Source organism: Lepidochelys kempii, chromosome 9 (genome assembly GCF_965140265.1).
Source record: "Lepidochelys kempii isolate rLepKem1 chromosome 9, rLepKem1.hap2, whole genome shotgun sequence".
Classification (NCBI taxonomy): domain Eukaryota; kingdom Metazoa; phylum Chordata; order Testudines; family Cheloniidae; genus Lepidochelys; species Lepidochelys kempii.
Genome location: NC_133264.1, coordinates 100150581 through 100166007, shown reverse-complemented (window position 1 = coordinate 100166007; position 15427 = coordinate 100150581). Strand labels below are relative to the sequence as shown.

The window sequence follows — 15427 nt, the reverse complement described above, 5'->3', positions numbered from 1 at the left end:
GGGCGAGCCTGAGGCGGGGCCCCTGGGCTGGAGCTCGGGGGGTGGGGGGGGGCGAGCCTGAGGCGGGGCCCCTGGGCTGGAGCTCGGGGGGTGGGGGGGGCGAGCCTGAGGCGGGGCCCCTGGGCTGGAGCTCGGGGGGTGGGGGGGGGCGAGCCTGAGGCGGGGCCCCTGGGCTGGAGCTCGGGGGGTGGGGGGGGGCGAGCCTGAGGCGGGGCCCCTGGGCTGGAGCTCGGGGGGTGGGGGGGGGCGAGCCTGAGGCGGGGCCCCTGGGCTGGAGCTCGGGGGGTGGGGGGGGGGCGAGTCTGAGGCGGGGCCCCTGGGCTGGAGCTCGGGGGGTGGGGGGGGGGCGAGCCTGAGGCGGGGCCCCTGGGCTGGAGCTCGGGGGGTGGGGGGGGGGCGAGCCTGAGGCGGGGCCCCTGGGCTGGAGCTCGGGGGGTGGGGGGGGGGCGAGCCTGAGGCGGGGCCCCTGGGCTGGAGCTCGGGGGGTGGGGGGGGGGGCGAGCCTGAGGCGGGGCCCCTGGGCTGGAGCTCGGGGGGTGGGGGGGGGGGCGAGCCTGAGGCGGGGCCCCTGGGCTGGAGCTCGGGGGGTGGGGGGGGGGCGAGCCTGAGGCGGGGCCCCTGGGCTGGAGCTCGGGGGGTGGGGGGGGGGCGAGCCTGAGGCGGGGCCCCTGGGCTGGAGCTCGGGGGGGTGGGGGGGGGGCGAGCCTGAGGCGGGGCCCCTGGGCTGGAGCTCGGGGGGTGGGGGGGGGGGCGAGCCTGAGGCGGGGCCCCTGGGCTGGAGCTCGGGGGGTGGGGGGGGGGGGCGAGCCTGAGGCGGGGCCCCTGGGCTGGAGCTCGGGGGGTGGGGGGGGGGGGCGAGCCTGAGGCGGGGCCCCTGGGCTGGAGCTCGGGGGGTGGGGGGGGGGGCGAGCCTGAGGCGGGGCCCCTGGGCTGGAGCTCGGGGGGGTGGGGGGGGGGGGCGAGCCTGAGGCGGGGCCCCTGGGCTGGAGCTCGGGGGGTGGGGGGGGGGGCGAGCCTGAGGCGGGGCCCCTGGGCTGGAGCTCGGGGGGGTGGGGGGGGGGCGAGCCTGAGGCGGGGCCCCTGGGCTGGAGCTCGGGGGGGGTGGGGGGGGGGGCGAGCCTGAGGCGGGGCCCCTGGGCTGGAGCTCGGGGGGGTGGGGGGGGGGCGAGCCTGAGGCGGGGCCCCTGGGCTGGAGCTCGGGGGGGTGGGGGGGGGGGCGAGCCTGAGGCGGGGCCCCTGGGCTGGAGCTCGGGGGGGTGGGGGGGGGGGCGAGCCTGAGGCGGGGCCCCTGGGCTGGAGCTCGGGGGGGTGGGGGGGGGGGCGAGCCTGAGGCGGGGCCCCTGGGCTGGAGCTCGGGGGGGCGAGCCTGAGGCGGGGCCCCTGGGCTGGAGCTCGGGGGGGTGGGGGGGGGGCGAGCCTGAGGCGGGGCCCCTGGGCTGGAGCTCGGGGGGGCGAGCCTGAGGCGGGGCCCCTGGGCTGGAGCTCGGGGGGGCGAGCCTGAGGCGGGGCCCCTGGGCTGGAGCTCGGGGGGGCGAGCCTGAGGCGGGGCCCCTGGGCTGGAGCTCGGGGGGGCGAGCCTGAGGCGGGGCCCCTGGGCTGGAGCTCGGGGGGTGGGGGGGGGGCGAGCCTGAGGCGGGGCCCCTGGGCTGGAGCTCGGGGGGTGGGGGGGGGCGAGCCTGAGGCGGGGCCCCTGGGCTGGAGCTCGGGGGGTGGGGGGGGGGCGAGCCTGAGGCGGGGCCCCTGGGCTGGAGCTCGGGGGGTGGGGGGGGCGAGCCTGAGCCGGGGCCCCTGGGGCTCTGGAGGGGGCGGGCAGGTGCAATTCCCCACCTGTTTGGCCAACCCTAAATATCCAAAAGCCATGTATCCTCCGGCTGGCCCTTAGGCACTCATGCATGGTGAGACAATGGGTGCAGTGCTGGGGTTGGCCGGGCAGAGGGGTCACACTTGCGACTCCCTCCTCCCCAGTCATGCTGGTACCAACATCTCTGTCTCCTCATGGTGGGACTCCCAAGACTTGGGGCTATGGGGGGGCATCCGCTCCCCAGAGCGTTGGTACTGCTGGTCCCCAGCTCAGTCACAGACTCCATGGGATGACTCACATAGGCCTTGGTAGACTAGGGAAACCCATGCTGGTGTCACCATGTTGAGGTAATCGCCCTTGATCACTCTGGGCCTCAGAGTTCACCTCGTAACGGGACAGTGATACGGACTCATCCTGTCTGGGAGTCACTTGCTTCCTCACATGAGGGCTGTATAAGGAGGAAGAGGGATGTAGGGTCATGCATGTGGCCTAACTGCACCCTGGATTTTCATCTGCCCTACCGTCTGCATCAGCAGATCTGCTTGTTGCAGCACGTAGTGCCCAAGTAACATCCAGGGGCAGCAGGGCCGAGCCACGTGAGGTACCAAGAGTTGGGAAATGAAATCGCTCCGTGACACAAAAGGGCCCGCTACGATGCACATTCTACAAGGAGTACCACAACCTCAACCTGTGGCAACCCTCCTCAGGCTCTCACTGTCTTATCTTCTATCTCTCATGTTACTTCTAACTGTAAGTCTTGATCCTGCAGCAAGTTCTTTGTGGCCATGTGGCAGGCTTTATAGTGCAAGCTAGTCTGTGCAAGCATTTGTATTTTACTGTCCTGTAAAGTGCCATGCATACCTGTGATGCTTTACAAGAAGCATGTGTTTATACAATGCCTATTATAATGACGCCAGGATCCTCAATAAGGTTCTTCTGCAATACACAAACCAGTAAATTATAAGATGTGATATTTTCAGCATGTGCTGGAATCCACACTAGTACTATATTCACACCCTAATATACTCCTGCTTTCTGAGCTACCCCTTTTAATTGCCGGTATACCTGATTATTAATCTGAAAAGATAACAGCTGAGGTAGTCTGTATGTCCCTTACCTAGTTTAATGCTAACATTTTCCCCACCAATTCAGCTGTCATAATGGCTACAAAATTAGACATTTTGTTACATGTCTTAATTCCAATCTCAGGGATGCAAAAGACTGCTCATTCCCTCTACCTGCTTTTTCACCTTTAGACTCATCAGTGTATTTTCAGCAAAGGAGACTCTGTTTACCATATGGACATGATTCTCTGTGGCTCTGTAGCTTTTGTAGTCCTTTACTGCAGTGCTAAGTGAATACAGAGCACAAAACATGACCTAATCAGAATGGTAATGGATTACATGCTATGCACTGGTATTATTGACCATGCAAAGGGCTGGAGAGAGAACCAGGTCCATTCAATGATGTTCTCAATATAACAGTATTTCCTATTTAAGTACTTAGTCAAGAAAACAAAATTAAAGCATAGCTACCACCCCAGGCCCTAAGCAATACATGATGTAAACTGAACCTGGTTTAATTTAACAGATTTAAGTCAAACTACAATATTACTTGTTACAAAGCGCAACGAGAAGCTTTGTTAAATGAGAAGCTATGCTTTATTAAAGCTCAGATACCTATAATTATGTTTAGGGTTCATTAAGAATACTACAATTTAAATTGCTGATCTTACAAGCACTGACATGGCTACAGTCAGTGGGAGTACTCAGATGTTTAAAGTTAAGCATATAAATAAGTGCCTACAAGATCAGGACCTTAATGCTCCCTCTTCTGTGTTGAATAGATGGACACATTCGTGGCATAGTAACAACTGAACTAAAGGAAGACCATTCTAAAGGAAGAAATCAGCTGCTTATTTGTCAACAGGTAAAAACCGAAAAAAATATTTTCTGATAAAAGGTTACTAATTTTAAGTATTTCTGATCCTAGAAACACTTCCTCCACCCCCACTACCCGCCTACAACAAATTTCAGTTATAGCCTGCTTTATTGCATCCATCCATACACTGTATTAGCAATGTTACTAACTAATAGAGCATCAATTTGTATCCAGACTTAGACTTTCCCAAAAGAACATTTTAAGAAGATGGGAAATCTTATTTTTGTATGTGATACTATAAGTCAACTTTGCTGCTTCATCCTCCCTTTCCCTATGTTTTTCTCCTTCTCTGTCTTTTTCCGCTTAGGCAAAAAAATTATCAAAAAAATTGTTTTTGTTATTCAAATGGCAAACAGCATGGCAATGCTTCCAACAAATGTCAATGCAAACAGCTAACTGCTGTACTCAGTTTCAAATATGCATCCTACTACAATAGCTCTTTTAACATCAGTCCCATCAATGGCTCTTTTACTAAAATGTCCATACAGCAAGATTCAGAATGAACGGAGCTTTGGTTTGATGGCAATGAAAGTTTTGGCTGTTGTGTGATTCATTAACTGATCACATTCTCGATCACAGAGCACAAGTTCAAATAGTCAGCTAAAATAATAAGTTAATTGCTATCTTCAGAGGAAGACCTTATTGTTCTAGTTGACTGGTTATAATGCCTTCTGTAAAAAATTACTTTCACTGGTAGAAAACTATTTTCATCTCACTAAACTCTGTGTTCAACTGGCTAGACAATGCTGCCTTGCACGCTTATATGCCTTTGTTCCCCTGTGACAAATGATATTCCTCCTTCACATATCACTGTTGGTCAGCTTTGAGAATGTGGAATATAATTTAATTTTTTTTTAATCCTGTTGCTCAAATGCCTGAAAAGGCTTTTTCCTGTTGAAGCACAAAACTGGTATTATAGGCATAGGCATGATGCTGCCTAGACACTTGCTCAGGGGAGCAGGGGCACAAGGTGCATCCCTTACCTCCTTGGCATATCCATAATGCCAGTAGCAGTGTAGGGTGGGGGAGAACCTTCCATAGGGCTGCTGTTGCCCTTTCTGTGCAGGTGAGTAGAGATGGGCAAGAAGAGGGCAGAGCCTCTCCCCCAATGCACCCACCAATACAGCTGAGCTAGAGTGGAAAGGGAGGAATCTGTGCCAGGTACAGGGCTGGTGCAGATAATTTCCCCTTGGTGTAAGGGGACACTAGGAATGCTCAGTGAGGCAAAAATCTGGTTCTGCACTGCCCTTTACTCAGGGCTTTTAGCAAAGCCACAATCTAGCTCAGTGGTCCCCAAATTATGGGGCATGCCCCCTAGAGTGTCATGGAGAAATGTTCGGGGGAGGGGAGCCAGAGCCAGTCCCCACGGGGAGCAGGGAGGGAGCACCTCCCAACTCTGCTCCCAGCCACACTCCACTCCACCCCCAGTCCAGCTCTGATCCCAGTAGCAGCGCCATTCCGGCCCTTACACCGCTCCCACCCCATCCAAAGCTCTCTCTGGCCCCAGCCCAGCTCTGCCCTCCTTCTCTCTCCACCCCCAGGCCAGTTCCACCTCTAGCCTGAGCTCCTCCTCCATCCCCAGTTCCAACCCCAGCTTCACCTTCGGCCCAAATTCTTCTGCTGAGCCAACTGTGCCATAATGGAGGGGGGGCACAGACAGATTCCAGTACTGGTAAGTGGGGAGGCGTAACAGGAATAGTTTGGGCATCACTGGTAGCTCTTTGTGGACATTTCTTTCCATACAGAAGGAGGTGATGCATGGTCTCTTGTTTTCCCTTGTGCACTAAGAGTACTGGAAACAGATTATTTATCAGTATTAGTAAATCATCTATCACCATAGTATCTAAGCAGGATAAAAATATTGCTACCTATGACTTTTAAAATCATAAAGCACTGATAAAGAACCAGACCCTGCTTGCCTTATTCAAGTATTCCCATTGATTTCTATGTCCCTGCTCATGTGAATGAGGCAAGTAGAATTTGACTCAAGATGTGGCAAGTTTGCTTCAATACCATCCATTCATGCTTGAGTAGAAGAGCTATTTGTCATTTTCCCAGTGTCATCAGAGCAATACGGAAGAGTAGCTTCATATTCCTGTTCTTCAGAAAGTTAGCTGATAAGTGTGCCTTCTGCTGGCAATCAATAGTTCTTATATCCAAGCAATCTGTCTTTTGGTTTACTCACAATTAAGTATCATACTGAATATAAAATAATTGATTACTGCCAGGAAATACGTTACCAAATCCAGCTCCAAACAAGAACAGATCGATGGCTCCAAGTGAACCAAATATAGTAAATATCAATGCTTTAGGAGTTTCCCATCCATCAGTTCTGGCTGATCCAATAATGAAGAACCTTAATATGCCCCATACCGCTCATAAACCTGATCATGGGGACAATAAGAGAATATTCATTATGTGTGCTCTGGGCAAAGCTTTAGCAGGAGGTATGAAGTTCCACACTTCCTGCAGGATACTAAGCAGTGCTTCATCATGATCATCCTAAGAACAATATAGCACATATTAAACTCACAGACTCTCTCACAGTCAGAGGCAGGAACCCATTACAGAGAATGAGACAGTGAGTACAGTCAGGCTAGATTGCAGTAGCATCAGTATAGTGTTTACTTGGTAAGTCATTTCTTGTTGAGAGATAAATAAACAAGCTATCCTAAAACCTGCTTTAGTCATCACTGAGCTACTGCAATATATACATTGCATCAGTAGAATATAATGAGTTGCGCATTACAGTAGAATCTGTATGGATACAAATTCCAAGTTATAAGACTATAAATACATTATAGATTCCAAGGCCAGAAAGAACCACTGTGATCATCTAGTCTGACCTCCTGTATACTACAGGCCACAGAACTTCCCCCCCCAAAATAATTCCTAAAGCAAATCTTTTAGAAATACATCCAATCATGATTTAAAAATTGTCAGTGATTGAGAATCCATCAAGACCCTTGTTAAGCCATTCCAATGGTTAATTATTCTCACTTAAAAAATTAAACCTTATTTTCAGTCTGAATTTGTCTACCTTCAATTACCAGCCATTAGATCTTGTTATTACTTTGTCTGCTAGATTGAAGAGTCCACTATCAAATTTTTGTTCCCCACATAGGTACTTACAGACTGCAATCAAGTTGCCCATTAACCTTTTTGTTAAACTAAATAGATTCCATTAGTGATTGCCCTAATGCCAAATACAGAGGTAAAATAATCTCTCTCCTTCTATGCAAGATTCCCCTGTTTATGCATCCTTAGATTGAATTAATCTTACAGCTGATCATGGGGACAAAATGAGAATATTTATTATGCGTGCTCTAAGGGCAAAGCTTTAGCAGAAAGTATGAAGATCTGCACATCCTGCAGGACACTAAGCAGTACCTCATCATGATCGTCCTAAGAGCAATATAGCACATATTAAGCTCACAGATTCGCACCTGTTACAGAGAATTAGCTGATCCCATACTGAGATCTCCTGTTCAGCTGATGATCCCCCCCACACTCCCCAAATCTTGTTCAGAATCACTGCTTCCCAGGATAGAGTACCCCATCCTGTAAGCATAGCCTACATTCTCTGCTCCTAGATGTATACATTTACATTTAGCAATATTAAAATGCATATTGTTTGCTTGCACCCAGCTTAGCAAGTGAACCAGATTGCTATGTATCAGTCACCTGTCCTCTTCACTGTGTACCACTCCTCCAGTTTTTGTGTCCCCTGTAAACTTTAACAGTGATGATTTTATGTTTTTTCCAGGTTGCTAATAAAAATGTTAAATATTATAGGGCCAAGAACCGATCCCTGCAGGACCCCATTAGAAATACACCCCTTCGATGTTGATTCCCTGTTCCAAGCCACAAAGGAGAGGGAATATTCTAGAGATAGTCCTAACACACAGGAATTTGTTCAAGAAATAACTATACTTGAGCCACTGAGTAACAGTAATTACAAACAATTGAATTGAATTGAATATCCGTAGGGACAGAATTAGATATACCAAAAAAACCAAACCCCTAAACTTTTAAAAGAAGGATTTTTTTTAAAATGAGGAAGCCAGTCAAAAATTCCCTGAAGTTACAGTAAGATAATTTTCAGAGTAGCAGCCATGTTAGTCTGTATTTGCAAAAAAGAAAAGGAGTACTTTTGGCACCTTAGAGACTAACAAATTTATTTGAGCATAAGCTTTCATAAGCTACAGCTCACTTCATCGGATGCATTCAGTGGAAAATACAGTGGGGAGATTTATATACACAGAGAACATGAAACAATGGGTGTTACCATACACACTGTAATGAGAGTGATCACTTGTAAGATAATTAAAATCCTTAGACTCAGCATGGTGTGAACTGAAGCAACCATAAAAGAGTCACCAAAAAGACACACCCCTCTAAACAAGTGTCTTGTTGAATGGTCTCTCTCACGACATCCTACGTGCTTGTTTTCTTCTGTCACCTAATTTTTAAAACTGTAACATGATAAAAAATCATCCTTGTTGTACCAGCCAATGCAAGGAAAATGCTACTTTCTCCCCGCTCCCACCAGCCCAGGAATATTTTAGTTAGGGATGGCTGGTCATTGAAGCAATGCATCAGATGTTCATATATTGTAACAAAGACAGTAACACAAACCAATAAGACATGTCGATTTGCATTATAACATGTCTGAATATAAAATTTCTGTGGGCTAGGCTGTGCAATCTGTACTCATGTTGAATAGCACCTTTCCCCACAAGCATTTCCACTGAAGTCAGGAAAAATGCTGCTCAACGTAGGTAAAGGCATCACAATCTGGCCCTGTACATGGATATATGGTAATGGAGATCAATTTCCAAATGGGAGATACTCTTACGTGACAAGTCTATACACCATCACTGAATACCCTACCTACCAGGGAGCCCCCAAACTGGTGAGCCTTGCAGTTTGTCTATATGTTAGTTTTAGGGGACAAGGCTGGTGGCATTGTATCCCTGAGGATTTCACTACAGCAGTGCCCAATGCGCATCAGTATGTGTAAAACTATTAAGATGTTATTCTTGGGAATACCACTTTGTTAGCTATGTCTGAAGGTACAAGGAATGGCCGTGTATAAGCTTGCCTCTAAAAATCCTTGCTTGTCTCATTTCTAGATATGAATTTACACTTGAATTTTAAGATTCACAATACTATGAGTTTTGGCTGAAAATCCCAGCTCTCTGTGACACTCCTATGAAAGAGAGAAAATGAATTAGCACAGGGTGAGGGTTGTAAAGCATTGGCCATCGCTGTTAGCACAGTAATTATAAGTGATACACAACACATTAAACACTGAGGTGGAACAGGTCAATCACTTTAGAAGCTCATTACTTAGAACTGATTGCAGCTGCAGTGCCCTGGTGTCTTTTTAAAATATTGTTTTTAAATAATGAGATGTGTGGCACAGTGAAATCCTGTTGTTACGGCACATGAAATGCAGAAATACCTGACATTTGCAATTAGCGGTAAAATGGGTAGTATGCCAGAGCCTATTAGATTGTTCTTCAGTTTGTCTGGACAACAGCAGTTTTCAAATATGGAACAAATGTTTCTAAAATCCCTTTGAGAACTAATAGAAACGGGGGCCGAGAAAGCCCAACTAGCTGTGCTGCAGCTGTATTAGTTTTTCAAAAGAACTGAGCAGACTTCACAATTATAAGAATTAGCAGAGGCAATGTTGTGTAGTGGGAATGTACTTGGTGTGGCTCAGCTGTGCGGCCGTTAGCCATGCTACCATGGCAATACTGCTATTTATATTAGCACTAGCTCAATGAGAAATAGCACAAATACATGTACACAAGCAGGGGAATCACTCCCCTAGCTCATAGTGTAGATATAACCTTAGAAACAAATCTAATCTCAGTAGTAGGACAGAGAAAGAAAAAGAGACGCTGTAGGTAACATTTTTTGAATTTCAATGGGAAAAAATAGGAATTCATTTGGAGGGAAATTCCATCCTGTTTTTTGCCCAGCCCTATTGCCTTGAAGGTAGCTACAGACCCACATTACTCTGTGTTTCCAAATGATTGTCACATGACAGAGCAGCTTTCTGCTAACACCAAATGGAGAACTTTATCAGTGAAAGAGACTCAGTTCTACCCATAGAGCTTGGCCTTCATGGCTCACCTTCTGCTTAGATCCTTCTCCAGACCCGTGCCCAGTGTCCTACCATGGACTTAAATTAACCATTCACATGCACTGCCCTAGCAGGAACTAAGACATTGGGCCCAGTGCAGCACTGCTCTGCAGACTCCACATGCAGCCCTCCCGCAGCTGTGTTCTCTCTGCCACCTCCACAGCAGCCCAGTGGCAGAGGAGGAAGATGTGGCCAGGACAGTCTTAGGCCCCAGCCATTCTGTAGCTTTTGCAACAGGGTACAAGTCAGAGTGACCCTTAGACCTGCTCTAGCCTGCAGAGAGGACCTGAACCCGTCCCCTTCTTGCCCACTTCGGGAAAGCTAGTCCCAGGAGAGGGGCTCTCAGCAGTGTGAAGGATCCTCTTTGACCTAACTCTTAGCTCCATTTCCCCCATAGGCCCACACAAGGCTGGATGGAAGGTACCCTCTCATTGTAATAAGTGCGCTGAAAGCTCAGACGGGTGGGAGGAAATCCTAGGGGAGGGGTTTTCAGCACAGACTTATGCATGGTGACATCTGAACTCCGGCGTTTATTCTTCTCAGCATAAACCTGTTTATAAGAAAAGCAAAGAAAAATTCACCATGTTAATAACTGTGGCTTGCCCAGCACAAACCGCACTCTACATTTTTGTCTTGTTATTATTGATCTGATGTTAGGGTGACTCATCTTATTTTTTCAAGTCATTTCTATAGCAGTTTGTATTCAAATTTGAATTGAACCTATACAGAGTGCATTCAAACACACTGAATTTCTGTGGCAGACACCTTAGTTGTAGTACCAAAGCTACCATTTTAAGGAATCACTTGCATATTGTACCTTATTTTTCTTTGCCATGTTTGCTATGCAGTGTTGCCAGCTGTTGTTGACATTTTATCACAAGTGTCATAATACTTGGTGTTTTTCTTAAAGCCCCAACTCCTGGAATCATATGATTGTGAAAATCTCTGCTTTCATTAAAAAGAAAAGATCAGTTACTAGCCCTCAGGGTTGCAGACAAAAGTTTGAAAATGTGAAACCTAAAGACTCAAAAACCAGAAGGCAAATAAAAAGTCCCATGTTTTTTTAATCTCATGATATTCGAGCCAATCTCATGATTTGGGGGTGGCAGGTCTGACTCATGATTTTTGGATGTTTGGGGTTGGTAGTACTGTGTATTACTAAATTCAGATGCAATTGCTGTAACTCGTGACTTCATAAATTAAACTAGTAAAATCTATAGGGGTAAGCAAGCTGTGGTTTTGGGTGTTGATTTTTACATGACATGATGATCCTGCTGGCAACAGAATTGTTAGACTTGGCTGCAGCTTGTCAAACATGTATCTATCATTATCCATTTTTGTTGTCGTTTTCACACCCCTCTGTGTTCTATGAATGCAAAGGATTGCTGAGCCTGTTTCGACCCACCGCACTTGGTGGTTCACAGCTCACGTTTAAAATAATCAATTGTCCTTTTAGGAGGGAGAAAAATAATTGGGAAATTTCCAATGTTTTTTCATCAAGAAGCCTAGGGTTTAAAAACACAAATTTCTGACTCTGCAAAAATGTTGCGTTGATGTCCCATATTATTGGCAAGGAGGCCTGAAAAGATAAATTACTCCTGTTGCACAACTGCAACTCCCACACTTTGAGGTTGTTGTTGACTTTCAGAATTCTAGGCAGGTGTTGTGGATGCCATTTTCTCTTTATTATGCAGCTCCTGCGGGATGGGGAGGGGAGAATTGCACTTTAACATAGCAAATCTGAATTTTAACTGAATTTTAGCCTGCAGCAAGGTGGAAAGTCATTAAAATCAAATGTTGGTATCTCATTTATGTGCTGCTGTCCCTAAGTAATTTTAGCTGAAATAACTGAATATCTTTATACCAAATGGACTGCTCTGTCTCTTTAGTTTGTCTCATTACAAACTGGCAAATGTATATATTTATCTATTGGGTTTACACAGCTCTAAATATGGTGACAGTTTTGTTTTCCTTTCAGATCATCAGCAAATACTCTCCTGAAGACAATGGGAACGTGAAAGGTTTTGCTGGCATTTTGGCTCCAAATAATATGACTTTCTCCACCTGCAAGCAATAGGGCCCATTGTTGCGTTGTGATACATTTGAATGGGCCAGTAACATACACTTAGACAAGGTTTCAATGCTCCCTATCTCAATCTATTCCCCCAGTACTCATACTGCCAGAGTGCTTTCGTTTTCTATTCAATTGATGTTTTAATATGATTTACTCTTGGGGCCAATATTGAAGGAACATAGCTCTCCCAGAGGGTTATAAGACAAGCAGAACACTAGAAAAGCAACTTCCCCCTCTTAGAATACTCCAGCAGATGCAATCCACAGCCAGTCCTAAAGCACCAGGTTAATCATGAGAGACTCACAGATCAAGGTGCCCTACAGAGATGAAATATCTATTTAGCAACAGGGCCCTGTCTCTCCCCTTCCTCCCTGAGATCCATGGTATTGTCCCCCAAGATCCTCCAGTCCCAAGGGGGAATGTGCTTGGGGAGGATGGGGAGAAGCCTCACCAGGCCATGTGGCCGTATGATGCCAGTCCCCTCTGGTCCTGGGGCACTTGGTCAGAAAAGACATTCCATCCCAGGACCCCCATTGAGCCCTCGCCTCTACTTCACTCCCGCTCATACCCATCCTGGTGCTCCTAGCTGCAGCTGTGGTGAGGGGCTGTCTCCAGTGTTGTGTCTTCAGTGGGGCTCAGACTAGAACCAGTTCAAAGGTGCAGGGCCCAATCTGGTTGGCTCCAGTAGAACAGCCAACCCCAAGTGTTCAAAAATCATGAGTCAGGCCCCCAAAACTGATGAAATTGGCTTTAAAATACTGAGTTTTTTTAAATAACAACATTGGGGTTCTTATATATGCCTCCTGGTTTCTGAGCCTCTAGGAGTCACTATTCAAGCTCTTCTCTGCAACCAGGAGGGCCAGAAATTTACCTTTTAAAAAATGAAATTTGAGTTCACATGACTCCAGGAGCTGGAGCCTTAGAAAAAACAGTAGATATCATGAGAGTTGGCAACACTGCTCTGGCCTTCTGCAGATCCCCTTGGGCTGGGTACAGATCTCTGAGGATTTGCCCCATGTCCAATCAGGGAATATCTCTGTAGCACCATCCTCATTGAGATTTCCTCCCTGGGAGCCTCCTCCTGGAATTCCAGTGGGTGTGTCTGCAGAGTAAAGGAAGAATGAGGGAACCATGCATGGAGTGGTCTTCCCACATTTTATTGCTCCCCAGAAAGAAATAAAGACCCCTGTCCACCTCACCCAGTTGAGAGGCGCTGCCCTGTCATTATTATTTATGATAGTAACATCCAAGAACTGCAGCCAGGGATCAGGGCCCCATTGTGCTAGATGCTGTACAGACATGGAATAAAGAAAGTAGTTCCCCCCTGCCCCTCCCCGAGAGCTCACAGTCTAGGTGTCAGTCAGATAGGATACAACAAGTGGATAGAATAGGGGGTAGGGGGTTGTTTGGGAGGACAGGGTAACCAAAAGACAGAATTTTCCCCGAGATATTAGATCTCTCTCATCAAACTCCTGTAGATCTCATCCTGTATATTTGCATGCCTTCATCTCTCTTCCACCCAGAGCAAATCCTGACTCTTCCCCTATACCATAAAGTGACAGGCAAACAGTGTCTGCACTTTGTTGTGGCTGCTACAGTTTGGAAGGAATTGCCATTAGCAAAGATGGCTCAAACCAATTTCTAGAAGCAAGTCCCGTGGGGTGAAAGCTAAATAATGCTGGCTACACCATGACAACATGTGAGCCTGGGCCTTCTTAATACCACTGCGAATCAATCAATGCTTAACGACAAACCAGTGGCAGCTGTAAATATATTTGATCTGTACATGCATTTGTCTGCTCAGTTCATCATCTTTCCACTTTCTAATGTATTTTCCTTCCAGGAACTATAAAGATAAAAGTGAAATGTAAGAGAGAGGAAAACATTCTAGGGATGATTGGCCATATTCCCCATTCCCAACATTTTTCATTACCTAGACGCCCCAGAGATTCAGTGAGGCCAGGACGCATCATTCTCTGCGCTTCTCTAGACACCTGTCAGTACACAACAGGAGGAAAGGGTACAGATGTGTTCTGCATTGCACCACATTGAAATAGCTCACTGTGAAGCCAGTGGTTTGTGGAGACTTCTGCCTCCTTCAGAGTTACCATTTAACCATAACCCAGACTCAGACTGCTATTGCAACGGCACCTGTTATCGCCCTCTAATAAGACTTGGGAGATGGAGCAGTAGTTTATGCTTGATTTCATGTTCACTTCAAGCTCTGTTGTTCTCAGTTAATATGTGTATAAGATCAGAATGAGAGAAGGGGTGGATGGGCAGAGGGGCAGAAAAGACTCTATTTTAATTTGAACTCAAGGAAAGTATATAACAATCTTAGTCACATAGAAATGCACATGACTCGGTAAATATGAATGTCTGATCCTTTCCCACCAGTGTCTTGGGTTTGATAAATAATGGAGTATACAAACCTGAGAAATCAATTCACTTTTAAATAGTGTCTATCCATTTATTTTTAAAGGGGATAGAGAGGTACTCACTGCCAGGGGGGAGGAGGCTGGGATCTCTCAAACACCTTAGGAAGGAGAGGAAGAGGTGTGTGTGGAAAAGAGATAGGAGGAGCAAGGTGGCAAGGGATGGCATCTCCCCAAGCCCTATGAGAAAGGGAGAGAAGGGGGTGGGGAAAGTGGATAGGAAAAGAGAGAGTGAAACGCTGGCTGCATTGAAAATTTCAGCCAGAGTGACCAAAGAAGAGCACAGGCCCTGTGGGATGGAGTGAGAGAGTAAAAGGAAAGGCAGTGGACAGAGCAGAGAAGGGATGGGAGGACAGACATAGACAATAGGGGAGAGCAGACACAACAAGCTAGGAAGGGGAAGAGAAGGATTAAAGGTCAGAGCCTGGCCAGATCCCATTTATTTGAACAAGTGACTCCTGCAGTTCAACAATTGCTCAATTTTTGCTGCATTGCTATTACAGAAGTTTTCCATATGGTCATTTTTTCAATCAGTTCATTTCACTTGTCCCATCTTCCCGCAGATAATTCTATAATACAGGGAGGAAGTCATTCCATTTATAAGCTGGAGGAGCCAGGTGAATGAGATTCATCTGGGATTTAACATTTCTGTTGTTTTATGGTCATTTGCAACGTGTCTTTGTGTGTGCTATATTCCTACCTTTTGGTAGAGCATGACTGTGTTGGTCTTCTGATATTCACTGCAGTAAAGGCAATCTAAGATTAAAGAACATATCTTTCTTGGTATCCCAGAGTCACCTTAGCTTGAACAGACTTCAGCCTAGCCTCCAGGGTTGCCAGTCCGGCACCTTTCTGCAATAACCAATTAAAATAAAATAATATTTCATGACTAATTTAATCTTCATGGAATATATGAACTGATAAAACTTCATAGGCCAGTTTCTTGAGGTGTCCTTGTTTTAGAATATAAATATGTATACATATCTAAATCAACCATGGTTTAGAAGTTAATGACCATT

At 47.2% G+C, this 15427-nt stretch overlaps 1 long non-coding RNA gene across 1 annotated transcript; it reads left to right on the top strand.

Annotated features, from left to right (window-relative positions):
- The first annotated feature begins 1788 nt into the window (after positions 1 to 1788).
- LOC140916766 (uncharacterized) lies at positions 1789 to 15178 on the top strand. The gene is made up of 3 exons (XR_012160640.1): positions 1789 to 2551; positions 3648 to 3730; positions 11878 to 15178. It is a non-coding gene; the product is annotated as an uncharacterized lncRNA (long non-coding RNA).
- The last annotated feature ends 249 nt before the right edge of the window (positions 15179 to 15427 follow it).